Below are 23,851 nucleotides of genomic sequence, written 5' to 3' on the forward strand. Positions count from 1 at the left end.
GTAGTATGGAAATTTGAAAAATATTAATTTTTCCAATCCATAAGCACAAAAATCTTTTCATTTATTTGTGTCTTCATGTTCTTTTATCAATATTTTATCATTTTCAGTGAAAAGATCTTTCAGCTCCTTGGTCAAATTTATCCCTAAGCATTTTATTAATTTTTTTTATGTTATTGTAAATGTAATTGTTTTTCCACTTTCTCTTTACAATAGTTTGTTGTTAGCATATAGAAACATAACTGATTTTATTTTTTTTAATTTTTTTTATTTTTTTAATATATATTTTTTAATTTATTTGACAGAGAGAAATCACAACTAGGCAGAGAGGCAGGCAGAGAGAGAGGAGGAAGCAGGCTCCCTGCTGAGCAGAGAGCCCGATGTGGGGCTCGATCCCAGGACCCTGGGATCACGACCTGAGCCAAAGGCAGAGACTCTAACCCACTGAGCCACCCAGGCGCCCCCATAACTGATTTTATATACTGATTTTGTATCCTCCAACTTTACTCATTTATTAGTTCTAACACTTTTTCAGTGGCATTTTTAGAGTTTTTCTATATACACTATCATGTCATCTACAAATAGTGACAGTTTTCCTTTTTTTTCTGATTTGGATGTCTTTTACTTCTTTTTGTTGCTAATTGTTCTGTGTAAGTCTTTCTGTACTATGTTGAATAAAAGTAATGAGAATAGGTAATCATGTCTCATTCTTGATCTCAGAGAGAAAACTCTCAGTTTTTCATCATTGAGTATGATGCTATCTCTGGGAGTGTCATATATGGTCTTTTTTATGTTGATGTACTTCCTTCTACATCCATTTGCTTAGAGTTTTTACCATGAAAGGATGTTCAGTTTTGCCCATGGTTTTTTTGCACCTATTGAGATGATCATATGATTTTTATCCTTCATTCTGTTCATGTAGTGTAGCATATTGATTTGCAGATGTTGAACCATTAAACAATGGAATATTAGCCAGCACTAGAAAGACATAAGTTGCCAATCCATAAAAGACATGGAGAAACTTTAAGTGCATATTACCAATTGAAAGAAATCAATCTGAGAAGGCTATGCATTGTATGATTCCAATTATATGACATCCTGGAAAGAGCGAAATTGTAGAGAGAGTAAAAAAGATCAGAGGTTGCCTGGGGTTGGAGAAAGTGGGGGGAAATGATTAGGCAGAACACAGAGGATTTTTAGGGAAGTGAAAATACTCTACATGATACCATAATGATGGATGCATGAATTATAAATTTGTCTAAACACACAGAACATACAATACTAGAAATGAGCCCTATGGCAATCTATAAAATTTGGATTATTATGATATGTCAATGTAGGTTCATCAATTATAACAAAATACCTTTTGGTGAGGGAGGTTGATAAAAGGGAAAGTGATGTGTGTGTTGAGGTGGAGGTACATGGGAAATACATATAACTTCTGTTCAATTTTATTGCAGGTCTAAGACTTCTCTAAAAAAATAAGGTTTTAGGGGCGCCTGGGTGGCTCAGTGGGTTAAAGCCTCTGCCTTCGGCTCAGGTCATGATCTCAGGGTCCTGGGATCGAGCCCCACATCGGGCTCTTTGCTCCGCGGGGAGCCTGCTTCCTCCTCTCTCTCTGCCTGCCTCTCTGCCTAGTTGTGATTTCTCTCTGTCAAATAAATAAAATATTTTTTAAAAAATAAGTTTTAAAAAAAATGATGGTGAGAATGAATGTAGTCTAGAGTGAGTAGAATGTACTAGAAAAGCCATTCTGTTTATGTGTCTGCCTAAAGTAATATTTTTACGCAGATGGTATCTGGTTAAAAATTATGGATAAAAATAAATGTAGAGCTTAAAACATCAACTCGTAGGTATTGATGATGTAGAAAAGAATTCTAGTCAAGGTCAACAAACTGTCAGAAGGCAAAAAAATCAAGGTGAGGTGTTGAAGGGTTATATAGGCTGGCAGTTGTCCTGTCCCCCTTCTCCTCTTTCAAAACAAGACCCTCGTTATTATCCCCAACCCCTAGGGACATCTTGGCATATGAAAGTGGTTTTCTTTAAAATCCAAATTCTTAATTGGTCATAACTAATTCTCTATGATATGATTACTACTTATTTCCCCACCATTTTCCCCTCTGAGCAACCACAGGCAGGCTATGTGTCCTCTAAATATACCAAGCTCTTCTCCACCTTGAATCCTTATATATATTTTTCCTTCAGCCTTGGATGCTCCTCTCCTTTTCTTCTGAGTAGACACTCTCAAATAACAGCTCAAACAACATCTTGTGGATGAATGCTTCCTATAATCTCCCTTCCCATGCTCTCCCTGGGCAAAGGAAGAAACTACCTTCTCTGTATGCCCAGAGCACCTAGTATATAGCTCTATTATATCATCACATTTTATTGTGATTAAGTACGTGTTTGACTTTCTTTTCCCATATACTGTGAATTCTTTGGAAGCTGAAATTGTCTTATTCCAATGCCCACTATGTTTTCAAGTATTATTTCTGTGGGCCCCATTGCTACAGAACATGAAACATGACCCACTGACAGACACATAACACAGCAACCACATCATTAAATATTGCATTCCTTAAACAATCTGATTCTGAGCAGAAAATATTTGAAGAATAGGCCAGAGGATCTGGAAATGCTCTCTCAGAAGTATGTTGGCTCTTCCTAGGGTATAACATCACAAATCAGAGGGTCCTGCTAGGGTTGGATATGACCAGATTTTTACCTTATATATTTTGTTTCAGAGGCAAAAGTGTATAGGCAGAAAATGTTTGTGAATGGATGTATTTCAGTATTCATAGCATCTCCCAGATGTAACTATCTGGGTATCCTCAAGTTCTTCACCTTCAACAGTCATTTTTATCTTTAATACTCAAATAAAGTGGCTCAAACTCCACATTTTCTCCCCCCTAGCTTTAAGGATACTTGGGTACTTGATATTTTTCCTGATTAATTCTGATTCTAATTTCTCATACTGCATTTTGATCTTTGATCTAAACCTCACCTTCTGTATCCCTTGTTCTCCCTCCTTTAACCCCCCAATCCCTTCTCTTGTTGGTATGACCCAGAGTTTTTCATTTCTCTAGTGAACCAATAGCATAGACTTGTGCATAAACTGGTTTTTACTAAAGTTTAAAGGAAATAGTATAACATATTCCAAGCAATAATTTAAAAATTAACATTAGACATCACTGTCATAAAATTTCAGCATCCTTTCCTGCCAAAGGAATTCCTTACTAGTTACAATTTCCTAGTCCAAAGCTTGTCTTCTTTTCTGGTTTACATTTCTTTATGATATTCTACCAAGATATTCCAGCTGCCAGCTCACAGTTTTCCAATATGTTTTGAACAGAGGAATTTAACTGTCTCCACACCCGTTAAACCTCCAGTATGTTTTCAGTCTATTTTTGCATCTCCAGAAACTATTGGGAGACTCTAATAAGCAAAGAATGATCATTTGTAGCCTTCAGCAGCCTAGAAAACCATCAGAAATATTGAAATTTCAGTTTCTATTCTAATAAAATTTAATCTGTATACAGGACTCTTTCCATACCAGTATGCAAAAGAGAAAAAGAATTTTCTCCTCTTGTACAAAGTAAGTCCCCAGAGATCATGATTCATACACATTCGCACACAAATACACATGTTACACAGCATAGGTACCGAACTATCCGGTCAAGTTCTTGCATACATAGTTTCTGAATGCTTGATAGCATTCAGTCACATTTAACAAAGAAATAATCCCAGACTGGATGGAGGTTTTCTCAGCCAGGAATTGGAGCCTAAGAATTTTCATTGGTTTTTCAGGAAAGGTGTATATACCAAGCCATTCATGAAGATATATAAAAGCCATCTCTTTGTGGGGGTTTTTCAGCAACCTTGAGAATATTGTATGCACTGTCATAGGTTCAGAGCCAAAGCACACTGGATTTGAGCACAAAGGCAATATTGTGCCCTGCTATTTTCTGCTAAAATGGTAGACTTGTCTGAACACCAAGGTACTACAAGACAAGCCTGCTCCATTTGGCTGCTTCTGCTGGAGAAACATGATGAGTATTATCTGACTTCTTGTTCCCATTGTCATTGTCTACATAGTACAAGGAAAGTGCGATCAAAGAGAAAAATGATGATTTTGTGAACCTCAGCATCTTAATAACACAGATGATTTGACTGGTGTACTGGCAGGAATGTAGCTAGCCTAACACAGAACACTAATAAAGACATGCCTGAGACCTCTCTCTCTTGATGAGTCTGTGTCTAACACATAAACATTAGCTATTTATTTAACACATGTGAGCCAGTGTTATAAAGGAGAGCAAGTAGGTGCATATGTACTAACACAAATCTCATTATTATCAAACAGAAAAACAAGCCAATGAGCAAACTAACGGGGTAGGGAATGACACACTCTTACAAGCTGTTGTAGAAGTATCTTCTCAGTTCTATAAATTAGTAAGTTACACTGAAGCAGGAAGTGAAGAAAAAGTGGAGGAAATGAACATATATTAATCCAACCATTGTTTCATGTTCATGTAGCACTATGGAACTTAGAACATAATCAGTATAGTGTAAATCATTTCATTTAACCATGCTATCTCCAATTCACACTTGAGAAACTAAGATTCAAAGAAGCTAGGTAACATGACCAAGAGAACATAGCTACCAAGCAATGGAATATGGACTCAGACAGGTGATATGACCCCTCTATAGATTTTCTCCCATTGGTCTTTGTTATCTCTGAAACCAGGGTTACCCTGCACAAAATACAGAAAATTACATTGTTGTCATCTCATCTGAAGCCAGCAGTTTCCAGAAACCTCTATGCTAAACTGTATGTTCAGCTTTGGGTAACCTTCCCATCCTTTTTTATGTTTTTGCAGATGTTTACAAATCATTATAGATATTGGAAGATTTTGAATTGATAAAGATCATGGTTTCAAAGAAGGTAAATTCTCATTGTCTTAGAGCTGAGTTAGAATCACCTTAGGTAAAGTCGTATTTCAGATATAAGGCCATGCTAGAAAACAGTCATCTCCTTGGTTATGAGGCTTCTGAAGGAAGTGAAAGACTAGTGACAAGAGGTGCAGCTCTTATCAGAGTATATGGTCTTTGCCTTGTGAATAAATAGGAAAGAAATTGTTATTTTTTGCACATGAATCTAGGGACACTTGAAGCTCTTCCATATGTGGATAAAGTGGGAGGAGGAATAAAATTCAGCTATCTTCCTCATTCTTATCTTTTAATGCAATTTTTCAAAAGCACACATTTCATAGATGATGTTCCTTGAACTTTGCATATATTTGGGATGGGAAGTATCTTTTATTGCATAATCCTACTTATTTAAATATAGTTCCATGGGGGGAAAATAGTTCTCTGAAACTCAGAATCAATATGGCAAGAAAAATTTTCTCCATTATTCTCTTCCGAGCACAATAATTTTAAAATAAGTTAGAGGTGCCTGGGTGCCAAGAGTTGGTTAAACACCTGACTCTTGATCTCAGCTCAGGTCTTGATCATAGGGTTGTGATTTCAAGCCCTACTTTGGGCTCCACACTGAGACTAGAGCTTACTTAAAAAAAATTAATAGATAACTATTAACGGATGCAAATTTTAAAATCATTTAGGAGGTCAGGGTGAATGTAGATTGTAACAAAGGAATCTAACTATAATACCCGGCCACCTGGGTGGCACAGTTGGGGTTAAGCATTCAACTCTTGGTTTCCACTCAGGTCATGGGGTCAAGACCTGCATCAGGCTCCATGTCAGGGCAGTCTGCTTGAAATTCTCTTTCCCTCTGCTTCTGCCCCTCTCTCTCCCTCTTGTGCTCTCTCTCTCTAAAATACACACATACATACACACACACACACACAAACAAAATAAGTTAAATGTGGCAGGGTGGGGCTTTTTGTCTATTTCCTTTTAGCTTTGAGAATAATAGCCCACAACCGTGATGCAATAGGAATGGGTGGGGTTGGGGGAAGAGACAGAGCAAGAGAGGGAGTGAGAGAGAGGGAGAAGAAGTGAGGAGAGGGGAGATTAAGGCAAAAGGGGACTTGCTGACTTGACCACAGGTCACAGGTACAGATTAAACCTGAATATCCCCTGAAAGGAAGAATCACATGGAGTTTCTGGTGTTTGTGTGATGAAAAGACTGCTTGAGGCTAATAGGAAGAACTGTTCTTAACCACTGTGTAGATTCAGAATATATTCATTGCCAGTCCCAAAGAAGACATTCTCTCTGGTGATGGACTGAGCTGATGCATTCTCCAGTTCTTTGTTCAGTGCGACAGCAGAATTATGAATATGATGTTTGCATTGTTTTTAATTTATTAAACATTCATCTTCAACGAGGTATTTAAAACCAATAGGTTGGTCATCATAATGAAATGGTAAGTATTTGGACTATGGAGGTAAAGTACCTGCTCATATGGTAATGTATCCATTTCTCTCCCTTTCCTAGAAGTTAAACCAATGTTGGAGGACTCAAAAAAACCAAAACAAAACAAACAAGCAAACAAACAAAATATTAAATATGTGCTTAAGTCACGCAATAGCAGGAGAAAATTCTTGGCCAAATATATTTGATATATTTTTTAAAGCATTAAAGACCAATAGACACATGAAAAGATGCTTAACCACTAATTACTAGGGAAATGAATATCAAAACCACAATGAGATACTGCAGATCTCATGAACATAAAAATATAATAAAAAAATACTATGAACAACTCTATATTCTCAAATTTGATAACGAGTGAAACGGACAAATTCCTTGGAAGATACAATCTGCCAAAACTCACAGAAGGAGAAATAAACAATCTGAATAGGCCTGTGTCTATTAAAGAAATTAAATTAATAATTGATAGCCTTCTAACAGAAATCCCCAGGCACAGATGGGTTCATTGGTGGAGACTACCAAACATTTAATGAATAAATTATATCAAATCTATACAACCTCTTTTAGAGGACAAAAGCAGAAGGAATGCTTCCTAAATTATTCTATGAGTCTGGCATTACCTTAATACCAAAACCAGACAAAGCCATTATAAGAAAACTATAAACCTATATCTCATGAACACGAATGCAAAAATCCTCAAAAATGCTAACAAACCAATTTCAATAATGTACAAAAAGAATTATATACCACAGCTAGGTTGGATTTATTCTAGGTGTACAAGGCTAATTAAACATTCAAAAAGCAAATAACAATCAACCCACCATACCAACAGGTTAAAGAAGGAAAAACCAGATGATCATATTAATAGGTGCAGAAAAAGCATTTGACAAAATCCAACACCCATTCATTTTAAAACGTTTCAGTAAACTATATAAAATGGAATTTCATCAACTTGGTAAAGAATACTTATGAAAAACTTACAGTTAACATAATTCTTAATGGCAGGAAACTTGAGCTTTCCCACTAAGATCAGGTATGAAGTAAGGATGTTTTCTCTCACCACTTCTTTTCAACGTTATACTGGAATTTTTTGCTAATGAAATAAAAACAAGAAAAGGAAATAAAAGGTATACAGAATTGGAAAGAAAAAATAAAACTGTCTGTCCACAGATAACATGATTCTCTATGTAGAAAATCTGAAAGAGTCAACCAAAAAAAATCTTCTGGAACTAACAAGTGATTATAGCAAGTTTTCAGATTACAAAGCTAATATACAAAAGTCAATAACTTTCTTATAATCAGTAATGAACAAGTGGAATTTGAAATTAAAAAGACAATATCATTTACATGTATGTACTTACATACGTGTACATACATATGCATGTATACGTACATACACAATACCATTTACATGCATGTAATTCTAATTACATGTAAATATCATGTAATTCTAATTACATGTAAATATCATGTAATTAGAATTACATTACATTCCAAAATGAAATACTTAGATATAAATCTAACAACAAATGTACAAGATCTGTGTGAGGAAAACTATAAAACTGATGAATGAAACAAAAAAAAAACAACTAAATATGTGGAGAGATATTTCACAGTGGATTTTTAGGGCAGTGAAATGATTCTATATGATACCATAATTGTGAATACATGACATTATACACTTGTCAAAACCCAAATAATACACAGTTCTGAGCATGAAACCCAAGATAAACTATGGACTTTGGGTGACACTGATGTGCCAGTGTAGGTTCATCAATTATAATAAATGTACCCTTTAGGGAGGGATGTTAATAGTGGAGGAGGCTACTATGCATTTATGGGAGCAGGAGACGTATGGGAACTTTCTGTGTTTTTTGCTCATTTTTGCTTTGAATTTAAAACTGCCCTAAAAACAGTCTATAAAAAAACCCCACACTAAATGAGATACTAGTTCACATCCATTAGGATGGCTATTATAAAAAGACAGAAGATAACAAGTGTTAATAACGATTTAAAGAGACTTGAACTTACATTACTTGTGGGAATGTAAAGCAGTGTAGCCACTATGGAAAGTGGTATCGCCATACCGCCTCAAAAAATTAAACAAAGAATTGCCATAGTGTCCAGCAATTCTTCCTCTGGGTATGTACCCCAAAGTATTGAAAGCAGGCACTTGAACAGATATTTATATACCGATGTTCATAGCAGCATTATTCATAATACCCAGAGCTAAAAACAACCCAAATGTCTACCAAGGAATGAATGGACAAAGAAAAGTGATACATACTACAATTATGCCTTAAAGGGGAGGGAAATTCTTCCCTTCAGATTCAATGACATGGATGAAACTTGAAGATACCATGCTAAGTTAAATAAGCCAGTCAACAGAAGGATGTACATTGTATGATTCCACTTTTATGAAGATATGGAGTACATAGAGTGGTGAAATCATACAGATAGAAAGTGAAATGGTGGTTGCCAAAGGCTGTGGGAAAGGGAAAATGGGGAGTTTGTGTTTAATGGGGACAGAGTGTTAGTTGGGGAAGATGAGAAGTTCTCAAGATGGATGATGTTGATGGTTGGACAACAAAGTGAAATGGTGGTTGCCAAAGGCTGTGGGAAAGGGAAAATGGGGAGTTTGTGTTTAATGGGGACAGAGTGTTAGTTGGGGAAGATGAAAAGTTCTCAAGATGGATGATGTTGATGGTTGGACTGTGCATTTAAAAATTGCCAGAATGATGAATTTTTTAATGTATTTTACCACAATAAAAGGCATTGAAGTAGTTATCACAAGAAAGAAAGAAAGAAATTTGTTGGACTTCCTGGCATTTATTTTATATTGTGGTATTATTTTTATTTTGATTTATATGTGGGTGTGGCACCAAATATTTTTCTGGGCTTAGGGTTTTAAAGATTTTAGTTTGGACCTGAGTAATCACAGATTCCTGGTGTACACAAAAATGCTAACAGCTTTTCCAGAATTATTAGCCCTTGGTTGTGTGGGAACTCCTGTCTCTTTCACTAAAAGACTCACAGTAAGTAAAGGCAGCATCTAGATATCCATGGAGGTTTTTTCCAACCTTTGTAGTTTGAGAAGAGTGTCACACTTGTATCAGGACACAGACTGTACTCTTTTCTCGGCTCACAAAGATACCATGAGAGGGAATGCTTGGTGTCAGAGCATATAGTGAACATACCTGGTGGAGAGAAGTCAAGAAAACAGAATGAAGCTATGCCCAACAAAATATTTCACACAGAAATGCAAATATTCAATTGACTTTATAATTCACTTGTGTATTCAGCTAATATTTATTGAGCTTCAAGTAACCAGGAATAAAACAGTGAAAAAGATGCAGTCCCAATTCTCAAGTCCATAGTCCAGGAGGGAAAAGTTTCCTTTGGAAAGTATCTGTATCTCCATGCAAAAGCAGGAGCCCCCTCTCCTAATTCCGGCATGACTATTAAGTGATTATTACCTCCCTCCAAATCCACATGGATCTTCATTTGAACTGCTGCCACTTAAAAGAAATTTACTAGTTTTTTTTTTTAACTTTTAAAAAGGATTTTGTTTATTTATTTGAGAGGGGGGGACGGGGAAAGCACTAGTGGTGAGAAGGGGCTAAGAGAGAGGGAGAAGCAAATTCCCTGCTTAGCTGGGAGCCCAATGCAGGGCTCCATCCCAGGACCCTGAGATCCTGACAAGATCCAAAATCAAATGCTTAACTGACTGAGCCACCAGGTACTTCAGAAATTTATTAGTTCTTATCACAAGTGTACTTGGGAAAATAAGAACACCGCCCCTTTCCATTGTAGCTTAGTGTCCACTTGTTTTCCATGAAGGGAGTCCCACCCAATCCGTCCAGGTGGAATCTCTGACCTCTCGGGTGTGGCTGGAAGAGGGAAATGGGCTCAAAAAATGTTTTCATCCTCCCCCTACCTCTTCACCTGAATCACAAATACTTATTCACCTCCAGGTCTCAGATTAGCTGTCATTTTCTCCAAAAAAACCCACTGTGATCTAGAACTGTTAAATGCAAGAAATAAATTTTGATGAGAATGTGGAGAAAAAGGAGCTCTCATGCATTATTGGTGAGACTATAAATTGGTGCAGCCATGGTGGAAAAGACTATAGCAGTTTTTCAAAAATTAAAAAAATAGAACTACCATATGATCCAGTGATCCCACTACAGGATATTTACCCAAAGAATACAAAAATACTAAATCAGAGGGTTAAATGCACCTCTATGTATATAGCAGCATTATTTATAATAGCCAGCATATGAAAGCAACCCAGGTATCCATCAACAGATAAATGGCTAAGAAGATGTATATATAAACAATGGAAGACTGTTTAGCCATAAAAAAAAGAATGAGATCTTACCATTTGTGACAACATGGATGGACCTAAAGTGTATTATGCTAAGTGAAATAACTCAGAAAAGGACAAATACCATATAATTTCACTTATATGGAGAATCTAAAGAACAAAACAAATGAACAAACAAACAAATCAAAGATAAACTCTTAAATACAGAGAAAAAAATGGTGGTTGCCAGAAGATGGTGGGTGAGGGGAAGAGAAATAGATAAAGGGGATTAAGAGGCACAAATTTCAGGTATAAAATGAATAAGTCACAACAATGAAAGGTACAACCTGGAGTGTACCTGTGTAGCTCAGCCAGTTAGGCAGCTGACTCTTGATTTCAGCTCAGGTCATGATGATCTCTGGGTTGTAAGTTTGAGCCCCATATTTCTCTCTCTGCCCATCCCCTGCCTTTTTCTCACTCTCTCCCTCTTAAAAAAAAATAAGCACAGCATGAGGCATATAGTTAATAATACTGTAATAATGTTGTATGGTGATAGATAGTGACTACACTTACCACGTGAACACCAAGTAATGTACAGAATCATTGAATCAATATGTTGGACATCTGAAACTATTATAACATTGTATGTTAGTTATGCTTCTAAATAAGTAAATAAATAAATAAAGGAGGGAAGGAAGGAAGGAAGGAAAGAAGGAAGGAAGGAAGGAGCTGTCAGGTACCCCCTCCAGGAACTCTCATAGCACTTGCACTTCACCTAATACACATAAACTTCCTTGGTGATGAGACTCACTGGGGCATTTATTAAGAACTCAGGCTCTCAAAAATCTCTTCTAGAGATTCATATTCAGTGAGTTTATAATGGAACTTAGGAATTTATGTCTAACATGTGATTTTTATTATCAGGGAAAAATTACACTACATTATAATTTCTTTTCTGTATGTGTGTGTGTGTGTGTGTGTGTGTGTGTGTGTGTGTGTCTGTCTGTCTGTCTGACTCTGAGGGCAGGGGCTATTCTTGTTTTATCACCCTTTTCCTACACATGGTACATTATAGGCTTTAATATGTATTTCCTGAATGAATGAAAATTGGCCCTGCTACACAACCATTGGCTGAGATAAGCATGGGATCCTATCACCAACACAGGAGGAGGTTGTGAAGTCACCCACTATAACATGAGTTAGATACCATTATAGCACAGTCTAATAGGGATATGCCTAATACTGATTGTAACTAATGGTCTGAAATTGGAGGGCCATTGTAGTAAAAACATTTGGTTCTATAAAAGGTTCATTTGAATCCAGAAAAGAAGAACTACAGGCTGGGAGCTTATTACAGTTGGTCACTTCTTCCCTTGAGCTTTGCAACAGCCCTCTAACTAGATGCATCTCCATTATCTTCATTGCTGCCAAACTATTTGCACAACAGATCACATCATGCAACCTCTACATTTAAAATAAATGACTAATTTATCCTTCAGTATGTCACTTATTCTCTCTTGAACTGAGTTCCAGATGGTGTCTGGCATCTGCTTCCTTGTTGTAGCTATATCTTTGTCCCTCTTCTCTCACTCACCTTGGTATTATTATAGGAAGGTCAAGCTTCATATCTAAGTTTGAGTATGACGGTAATGTTCTAGGGACCAGAATGAGGGCAAAATCCCACTTAGGGTAGGGGCAGTTGGATCATGAGATGTAAACTGGCTCAAGAATAATACAGACTCTGACACCTGCTGCCCATCCTCACCAGCCACGGTACACTGGGAAAGCGGCATAATGCATCAGTCAAGGTTTTTAGTTGTAGACAGCAGAACTCACTGTAGCTAGTTTAAGCAGAAATGGAATTTTAAAATTCACTGAAACTTGAGGAGGGCAACACTCAGGCTTAAAGAATACAACTAGGAATGATGGCCAAGCTATGCTGAAGGATTACTCTAGCAAAGATCCCACTCTTCCTGCCACTGACAGATGACATTGTTTATACCCTGGATACTGGACACTGAATGGCAGAAATGCTTCCCTTGAAGATGCCTCCCCCACCACTTTATCCAAATGGATTCTGTGTAGTCCCTGAAGATTCACACTGCTCATCAAATTAAAGTCTTAGGGCATGCATCTAATTGGCAGTACCTGCACCCTAGCTGAAACGTAGAATGAAAAAGTAAAACCTGACTCTTAACGTGGGGAAATGAGAAACAATATGGAAAATTCCAAAGCACATAAGAACACTGGATGGACAAAAATATGATAGAATGCTCCTTTATAGACAGCATTGGTATTACAGAAAGGTTCAAAATCCGGCTGGGTTACTTATGAACTATGTAAGCTAAAGAAACTTACCTTCTCTGAGCCTTCATTTTTTATCTGGAAAATGATACTGACACCTACCATATCACAAGGCATTGTCTACTATGCTCTGAACCTACCTAGGTATTCTCAGCTCATCTTCAAATAAACCTCTTTATAAAATATAGTTTCTGTTTATTTGCTGAAAGGACCCCAGAAATGAGTACACCCCAGTGTCCAGGCTTCAGTTTCTAAATGTCATTTCTCTTTAAAATTGTCCAAGACCTTATAGAAAGAGGTCAGAGGCAAGATATAAAAGATTCTGTAGTAGATTTTGCTAGAAAATAAAGAAATTCTAACATATTAGTGAGAACATGATAATAGGACACCTCCACTGACCAAATTTTAATTGCAGGGGAGTCATAGGTTATTATTTTCATCAAAAAGAATAATGAATGTAAATAAAAACTTATGACACCTTAGTGTCACATAAACAGAGAAAGAAGGAAGGAAGGAAGGAAGGAAGGAAGGAAGGAAGGAAGGAAGGAAGGGAAAGGAGGAGAGAGAGAAAAAATTTAACTCTTTTACTAATTTTGGATAGAATCTTGTATCAACTTATTACTCTGCAAATTAGTGACTAATGGGAATAAACCTGCCGTATCTTTTTTTTTTTTTAAGGATTAACAGTCATTGGTCCACAAATGATGAAGAAAAGCTCTTATTTACAGAAGAATCTCAGCACTCATATGTAGAGGAATTGAAAAAACTGGAAATATCACCAATTTGCAACTGCAATGGGATAATGGATTCAAGTAGGGGCTATCAATGGATGTTAAAACCATTAGGGGTCAAGTTCTTAGGATCAGGATATATGCTTAGTTCCAAGCATTATCCCTCACATTGCTTGCTAGTAGCATAGGAAAATACAGTATCTTTTTCACTGGGGAGAGCTGGAGGTCACCACCTTAACTGAGGCTTCAAACCTTACATCATTCATAGGGAAACAGTCTCACATTATGAGACTTCTGATGATGCAACATGAAGGGCAAAGCATGAATAATAAAACATTTTTACCAAAGAAAAAAATTTTATCTGAATCTACTTAAGCCTTCCCACCCAAATTTCTTTATTAAAAATATAGTGGAGAAAGAAACAAATTAAATGACACAAAGAGAAAATAATCAGGCAACTCCAGAATGCAGGACATTTTACAAAATGTCATGAAAAGAGATGTTTGAGTAATGTTCCAGATGAAAGGGATTATAGGGATTATAAACATAAAACAAAATACAATGAGCTACATTGACTGGATCCTAGTTTGGAAAAAAAATCTAAAAAGGCATTTTGGAGAAACATGAAAAAATTAGAAAATGAACCAGCTATAAAATATATTAAGGAATTCTTTCTAATTATTGTTCTATTAGTATTAAAGATATGTAGAAAAAGTCATTATCCATAGGAAATATATGGTGAAATATTTAGAGATGAAGTATTCTAAGGTAAAAAAAAGCAAACAAAACAACTACAACAACAACCAAAAACCTTTAAAAGGCATACAAATATAAAAGCAAATGTAAAAAATGTTTTTTATTTTAAGTTTTATTTTTAAAAAATTCTGGTATCATTACTTAGAGTGTCATGTTACTTTCAGGTGTACGATGTAGTGACTCAACAATCTCATACATTACTCAGTGTTCATTATGATAATTGTTTATGATTAATCCCCTTCACTCATCCCAGCACCACCGCCCTTCGCTTCCCTCTGGTAACCATCAGTTTGTTCCCAATAGTTAAGAGTCTTCTTTCTGGTTTGTCTCTTTTTTTCCTAGTCTGTTTGTTTTGTTTTTAAATCCCGCATATGAGTGAAATCATATGGGATTTCTCCTTCTCTGACTGGTTTATTTCACGGAGCAGTAAACTAACTAGATTCATCCACGTTGTTACAAATGGCAAGGTGTCATTTTTTGTAACGCCCGAGTAATAGTCCATTGTATTTAGATACCACATCTTCTTTATCCATTCATCTATCAAGGGAAGCTTGGGCTGCTTCCATAATGTGACTACTGTAAATACTGCTGCAATAAACACGATGGGGGGGGGGGGTGCATATACCCTCTTGAATTAGTGTTTTGTATTCTTTGGGTAAATACCCAGTAGTGGAGTTACTGGATCACATGGTAATTCAATTTTTTTAAAAATTTATGTATTTGACAGAGATCACAAGTAGGCAGAGAGGTAAGCAGAGCAGGAGGGGGAAGCAGGCTCCCCGCTGAGCAGCCAGGACCCCAGGATCATGACCTGAGCCAAAGGCAGAGATTTAACCTACTGAGCCACTCAGGAACCCCTGGTAATTCTATTTTTAACTTTTTGAAGAAACTCCATGCCATTCTCCACAGGGGCTATGGCAGGTTGCATTTCCACCAACAATGCACTAAGGTTACTTTTATTCCACATCCTTGACAACACTCCTTTCTTACGGTTTTTGTTTGTTTGTTTTAATTTTAGCCATTCTGATAGGTCTGGGGTGATATCTCATTGTGGTTTTGATTTGCATTTCCCTGAGGAAGAATGATGTTGAGCACCTTTTCATGCATCTGTTGGCCATGTGTAGGTGTACTTTGGAGAAATGAAATCTGTTCATGTCTTTGGCTCATTCTTAATTGGATTATTTGAGGAGGGGGTCTGTGGCATTGAACTGTATAATTCCTTATGCATTTTGGATACTAACCCTTTTATGGATAGGTCACTTGCAAATATCTTCTCCCATTCAGTAGGTTGTCCCTCAGTTTTGTTGCTTGTTTCCTTTGTTGTGCAGAAGCTTTTAATTTTGATGTGGCCCAATAGTTCCTTTTTGCTCTTGTTTTCCTTGCCTCAGGAGACACATCTAGAAAAATGTTACTATGGCCGATGTCAGAGAAATTACTGCCTGTGCTCTCTTCCAGAATTTTTGTGGTTTCAGGTATGACACTTAGGTCTTTGATCCATTTGAGAGTAAGGTCTTTAATCCACTGAGATTAGTTTGGAGTATGGTGTAAGAAATGGATCCAGTTTCATTCTTTTGCATGTAGCTGTCCAGCTTTCCCAAAACCATTTGTGGAAGAGACTGTCCAAATTTCCCACTGCATTTTTTTTGCCTCCTCTGTTGAAAAATTAATTCAACAGGGGCACTTGGGTGGCTCAGTGGGTTAAAGCCTCTGCCTTTGGCTCAGGTCATGATCCCAGGGTCCTGGGATCGAGCCCTACATCGGGCTCTCTGCTCAGCAGGGAACCTGCTTCCGCCTCTTTCTCTGCCTGTCTCTCCACCTACTTGTGATCTCTGTCAAATAAATAAATAAAGTCTTTTAAAAAATTATTTAAAAAAAAGAAAAATTAATTCACCATAAAACCGTGGGTTTTATTTCTGGGCTCTCTATTCTGTTGATCTATACGTCTATGTTTGTGCCAAACAGTACCAAACTGTTTTGCTTACTATAATTTTGTAGTCTATCTTGATATCTGAGATTGTGATTCTTCCAGTTTTGTTCTTTTTTAACCAAGGTCCTTTAACTATTCAGGGTCTTTTGTGGCTCTATACACATTTTAGGACTATTTGTTTGAGTTCTGTGAAAGATGCCCTTGGTTATTTTAATGGGGTTTGCATTAAATCCGCTGACGGCTTTGGGTAGTACAGTGTGGACATTTTAACAGTATTCTTCTAATCCATGAGCAGATCTCTTTCCATTTGTTTGTGTCATCTTCAGTTTATTTCATCAGGGTTTATGGTTTTCAGAGTGTAGGTCATTCACCTCATTGGTTAAGTTTGTTCCTAGGCACTTTATTATTTTATTGTAAATGGGATTGTTTTAATTCCTCTTTCTGCTACTTCCTTCTTAGAGTACAGAAGTGCAATGGATTTCCCTATTTGGGGAAATATATCTTGTATCTTGTGACCTTCCCAAACTGATTTGTCAGTTCTAATAGATTTTTGGTGGAGTCTTTCAGGTTTTCTATATAGGGAGTCATGTCATTGGCAAATAGTGACAGTTTCACTTCTTGCTTACCAATTTGGATGTCCTTTATTTCTTTTTCTTGTCTGACTGCTGTGGTGAGGACCTCCAGCACTATACTTAATAAAAGTTGTGAGAGTGGACATCCTTGTCTTGTTCCTGATCTTAGGGGGAAGCTCTCAGTTTTTCCCACTTAAAGAATGATGTTTGCTGTGGGTTTTCAGGTATGGCTTTTATGATGAGGAGGTAGGTTCCCTCTAAACCTACCTTGTTGAGGGTTTTTATCATGAATGGATGTGGTACTTTGTCAAGAATGCTTCTTCTGCATCTAGTGAAATGATCATGTGGTTTTTAGCCTTTCTCATGTTGATGTGATGTGTCACATTGGTTGATTTGCAAATAGTGAACCACCCTTGCATCCCAGGAATACATCCCATTTGATTGTGGTGAATGACTTTTTTATCCTATTGTTGGATTTGGTTTGCTCATATTTTGTTGAGGGTTTTTGCATCTGTGTTCATCAGAGATATTGGCCTGTAGTTCTCCTTTCTTGAGGTGTCCCTATCTGGTTTTGGTGTCACTGTAATGTTGTCCTCATAGAATGAATTTGGAAGTTTTCCTTCCTCTTGTATTTTTTGGAACAGTTTGAGAAGAATAGGTATTAACTCTTCTTTAAACGTTTGGTAGAATTCACCCAGAATGGGTGGAGAGTGTTGTGCTGTGCTGGTTCCCACAGGTGTCCATATGTTTAGTCTGGGAGGCTGGGGAAGTAAATGGTGCCTGCCAGCTCTTTTGTTCTTGAAGAGGTCTCCCAAAGATCCCTGTCCCCCCCACCCCCTCACAGGATCTGAGATTAGAAAATTAATCTCCTTCCCATACAGCCCAGGTGATTGTCAAATTGTCAAACTGCTGTTTGTCTGCCCTATCTTACTGAAGCTGCTTGTTGTGCTTTCTCTTTAAGGGCAGGGACTCAGTTTCCTCCCACCCTCCCAGCTCTCTCAGGGCCCAGGCTGCTGCTGACTTTTAAAGCTCCAGGTGTTAAGCACCACTGATTGTAAGAACTCATGCAGTCAGGCCCTGTGGTTTTCAAAGCCAAATGCTATGGAGATTACCCTTGCCAGGATGAGCCCCCCATACATGGGGTGCCTGGTGTTGGTGTCTGCTCCTCTTCCCTCTCCACATCTGCAGCCTCCTTCCTTCCTCCTGTGGACAGTCCACACATCTGTTTGGCTCCAGACTGGATCTCCCCCTCCCCCCACCTCTGCCACTCGTCTTTGAGGTGGTGTCTTCTCTACCTTCAGCTGTTGAGAGTCTCTTCTGCCAGTCTTTGGGTCATCTGGGGACTTTTTACACTATGTGTGTGTTTTCTGGTTGTATCTTTGGGACAAGGTGAGCTTAGGATCCTCCTGCTCTATCATTTCCTCTTCCTAGTTGGCCACCTTCAACAAAAGGTGATCATTGAATCCATTGGTTGGCATAGGGAGTGTTCATCGTACCGTCATTCTAACTGTATCTTTGACATTTGTGACAATATGTATGTACAATGGAAATGAGGCAAATTATATTACATTTTTATTTATTTATTTATTTATTTATTTATTTATCGAGGGTAATGAAGCAAGGTTTATTGAGTGATAGTGAGGTGATAGTACAAAGCTCCTGAGGAGGTAGGGGACTCAAGAAGTTTGCTTGGAACTGAGTTAAATTTAAATAATTTTTTTGAGCCGTACTGTATTTATTCTGATAATTTTTTATTCATGGCATTACTAATGGTTTTTCTTTCTAAGTCATATTTCCTTTTAAAATTAAAAAAAAAAATTTGGGGCGCCTGGGTGGCTCAGTGGATTAAGCCGCTGCCTTCGGCTCAGGTCATGATCTCAGGGTCTTGGGATCGAGCCCCGCACCGGGCTCTCTGCTCAGCAGGGAGCCTGTTTCCTCCTCTCTCTCTGTCTGCCTCTCTGCCTACTTGTGATCTCTCTCTCTGTCAAATAAATAAATAAAATCTTAAAAAAAAAAAAAAAAAGAAAATTAAAAAAAAAATTTAAATAACTAAGCCAGCTTAAAAATATTAAGTACTGACATATGTAACAGTAGGCTTACTAGTAGACTGAGTAAAGGTCATAAAGGTAGAGGGCAAATGAGTGAACTTTCAGAAATATTGCCTTATAGAATATTTCTGACGTTTATATAAAGCAGATTAATTTTTATTCACTATGTTCTCAAATTGTATTTTATTTTATTTTTTAACTGAATTTTTAAGAGTTTTTATTGTTTATGTAAGTCACAATATAGTACATCATTAGTTTTTGATGTAGTGTTCCATGATTCATTGTTTGCATATAACACCCAGTGTTCCTTGCAATACATGCCCTCGTTAATACCCATCACCAGGCTCACACATTCCCCCACCTCCCTCACTTCTGAAACCCTCAGTTTGTTTCCAGGAGTCCATAGTCTATCATGGTTCATCTCCCCCTCTGATTCCCACCCCTCTTTCATTTTCCCCTTCTGTTTCCTCATATGCTCCATGTATTCCTTATGTTCCACATATAACTGAAACCATATGATAATGTCTTTCTCTGACTGACTTATTTCACATAGCATAATCCCCTCAAGTTCCATCCATGTTGTTACAAATGGTGGGTATTCATTCTTTCTAATGGCTGAATAATATTCCATTGTATATATGAACCACATCTTTATCCATTCATCTGTTGAACAACATCTCAGCTCCTTCCACAATTTGGCTCTTGTGGACATTGCTGCTATGAACATTGGGGTGCACATGGCCCTTCTTTTCACTACATCTGTATCTTTGGGGTAAATACCCAGTAGTGCAATTCCTGGGTCATAGGACAACTCTATTTTTAACTTTTTGAGGAACCTCCACACTGTTTTCCAGAGTGGCTGCACCAACTTGCATTCCCACCAACAGTGTAAGAGTGTTCCCCTCTCCACATTCCCTCCAACATTTGTTGTTTTCTGCCTTGTTAATTTTTGCCATTCCAGCTTATGCAAGGTGGTATCAATCAATGTGGATTTGATTTGAATTTCCCTGATGACTAATGATGTAGAATATTTTTTTCATGTGTCTGTTAACCATGCATATGTCTTCTTTGGAGAAGTGTCTAGTCATATATTCTGCCCATTTTTTGGCTTGATTATTTGTTTTTTGGGTGTTGAGCTTGAGAAGTTTTTTCATAGATCCTGGAGACCAGCCCTTTATCTGTAATGTCATTTGCAAACATCTCCCATTCCGTAGGTTACCTCCTTATTTTGTTGACTGTTTCCTTTGCTGTGCAGAAACTTTTCATCCTGATGAAGTCCCAAAAGTTCATTTTCACTTTTGTTTCTCTTGCCCTTGGAGACATGCCTTGAAAGAAGTTGCTGTGACTGATGTCAAAGAGGTTACGGCCTAAGTTCTCTTCTAGGATTTTGATAGATTCCTATATCACACTGAGGTCTTTCATCCATTTAGAGTTTATCTTGGTGTACGGTGTAAGAGAATGGTTGAGTTTCATTCTTCTGTATATAGCTGTCCAATTTTCCCAACGCCATTTATTGAAGAGACTGTCTTTTTTCCATTGGATATTTTTTCCTGCTTTGTCAAAGATTATTTGACCATAGAGTTGAGGGTCCATATCTGGGCTTTTTATTCTGTTCCATTGATCTATGTGACTGTTTTTGTGTCAGTACCATTTTGTCTTGGTGATCACAGCTTTGTAATATAGCTTGAAATCAGGCAGCATGATGTTCCCAGCTTTGTTTTTCTTTTTCAACATTTCCTTGGTGGTTTGGGGTATTTTCTGGTTCCATACAAATTTTAGGATTATTTATTCCAGCTCTTTGAAAAATTCCATTGTTATTGAAGAAGACACAAAAAAGATGGAGAAACATTCCATGCTCATGGATTGGAAGAATAAACATTGTAAAAATATCTATGCTGCCAAGAGCAATCTATACTTTCAATGCCACCCTGATCCTCAAATTTTAATACCCCTTTAGGATAGGAAGATGGTTTGGCATCAAACAGATCTCAGTTCAAAATCCTAGTAGTTCTAACTTTATACTTGGAGCAAGTTACTTAATTTCTGCCTCGGTTTTTTGACATGTAAAATGGAGAACATATCAGCTTACCGAATATGACTTATGGAAATAATGAATGTAAACTGCTTTCCTGTGTCCAGCACAAGGCAGAGATTCAAAAATTTGTAGCCATTATTATTAGAAGGTACATATTAAGCACTCATTTTATGGATGAGACAGTTCAGAGTCAGAAAAACTATATGCCTTGTGTAAGTTAAATATTATACTTTGGGTGTGTCAGCATTGATTTAATATTCCAAAACCACATTTTATCACATCTCCGTTGAGATAGTAACTAGGAAAGTATACACCAAGACTTTGACTCCGTTGCTAATTTGGTACTGCATTTTAATACATGGCTGGTTGCCTTAGGTAGATGGGCATCAGAGTTGTTGTTGCTATATATTTTAACTAGATTTTTGAGAGATCCTTTTCAGTGTATTCACTTTTGTAACTACAGAATATAGTTATCACCTAAGTGCTATTGGTGACAAGAGGGACTGAATGAAAGGGTACAAGGATGAAAACTAATATTCGCTACTAAAAAACAAAAGTGAAAGTAAGAGCAATTTCTTTTTTCTCTCCCTTTCTTTCTTTCTTTCTTTCTTTCTTTCTTTCTTTCTTTCTTTCTTTCTTTCTTTTTCCCCCTCTAGTAGTAGAACCAGAGAAGCACTGGCCTTAAGAGCACTGGTTTAGGAGTTGTGGTGCACACAGGAGTGAAGAGACTAGATATCAGGACCAGGGACCACAGTAAGAGTACCGTACTCCAAATTACTATTATTTTGCAATGCACCATGCCATTCAGCCTCTTTGACCAAGCCAGTTTTGTACACACAACTGAGTTCACCTTCTCTTGATAAATACAGAACTGGCAATTTCCAAGTGTGAAATTATGTCATGTTTCTGGCATTTCTAGATTAAGAAATAATCTGCTTTATTTTAAAAATAACTCCTCAGAACAGATTTAAGATCAGACTATGAATCAGTGGGGGAAAAATAAATTTAGAAGCCTGAAAATCCTGACCTAGAGCATCTGCTATCTTGGGCACTGCTGCACCCTCCTTCCCTACACATGTACTCAATATGGTCTGGATTTTGTTTACTCAATAATTACATTTTCTTGCTTCTTGCTTCTCTAAGTGATAGCAATACCTTATTATGGTATTTAACACCAGGTATATAAAACGCATTTTCCAGTAAAGGGATTTTTTTAATCTTTAACATGGAGTTGTGATTGTGTTTGTATCACACACTTCTTGAGCAATTCAATACCAAGTCATGGTATTCTTGTCATCCAGTTACATGAAAGTATTGGTCATGTTATCCAGTTACATGAGAGTATTGGTCATGACAATTCCACATGAAAGTTCAAAAAGATGAAAGTCTGAAAGTCACAAGATGTCATCAGTGTAAGTAGTTACAATTACCTCTGAGGGCAAAAGATTAAATCTATTTTTGCATGAATTTTTAACCACCATATCTGTACTTTCTAGAATGCCTTTTATATAATTTGTGATCTGATTTCTTGACAAATTAGACATGTAAACAGGAAATGATCCTAATGAAAAACAGTGGTAATGTATTTGTTCAAAACTGCCTGAGATTGTTTAAAATATAAGATGTCTCTCTATAAGAAACACATGAGGGTTAGGATTCCCATGAAATAGTTAATCTTACTAAGGAAGCCAAGACATTTGATAAATATGGGGGTTTCAATGCTAAGAGTGAAGAAAAGTGGCAAGTTGCCAAGGAGAGATGGAACAGGTTCATAGAGATGTTTGTTGCAAGCATCTTGATTTGTGGCAAACTCATTTGCCTCAGGAAGTCACTGACAGTGGGGGAGGAGATGGAGTAGACGCTGTAGTTGCATCTAGAACTAATCCAGACAAAACCACAATCAAAACCCAGGGACTGACATTGGATCATTAAAGATCCCAGCCACTTGTACAGTGCACCTAGCTGACATTCAAAATATCTCAATGAAGGCAAAATCTCAATTTCTCAAGAAAGGAAATAAAGAACTGCAATGTCTGAATGTTTTTATCTAAGCTCAGATTAGAGCAGTAATGGCATTAAAACAGAATAGGTTTAATAATAAATCTTGGCAATATAACTGTGATCTACAGAGTAGTAAATTTTTCAAGTTCATTTGCTCTACCTCCTTTTAAACAGTATACAAGTGTACTATGTATGCATATACAATGAGGCCATTATATTGTGACAGGAGTGGAAGAAATGGCTATGGCATGATTAATTGTAGAACAGAATTACTTGACAGCAGAGCTGTCAAATATCAAAACACTTGCCAGGATTTTAAATTGAACAAGTTGAGGAATGTATATTGTTGTTGCTATAAGAGAAATCAACCCACAATTTGAGTAAAAATTAACTCTTTATAGTGTCTTCTTCCCTATCTGTACAGCATCAGAAAAAATGCCTACATGTAGACAGGCATTCAAGATTGATGACATAAATAAATAAGGAGCAGCATTTGTAAGGCCCTTTGAAGTTTGCTAAGAGCTTTCATGTACATTATTTTGTTTAATCCTCATAACAACACGATGAGATAGATTGGGTAGGCATTTCATAAAGCCTACTCTGGGCCAGGTTTTATGCTAGACACTTAAGATAAGAAGATAGATGAGATCCCTTTGGCCAAGAAATTAACAAATAGGGAAACTGAGTCTCAGAGACAGAGATGGTCTAGTAAGTTTTCACTCTAACCCCCCAAATCTATATCTTTGGGCTCAAAATCTGATGTTTTTATTCTTTTAT

This window comes from Meles meles, chromosome 9 (assembly GCF_922984935.1).
Source record: "Meles meles chromosome 9, mMelMel3.1 paternal haplotype, whole genome shotgun sequence".
Lineage (NCBI taxonomy): Eukaryota > Metazoa > Chordata > Mammalia > Carnivora > Mustelidae > Meles > Meles meles.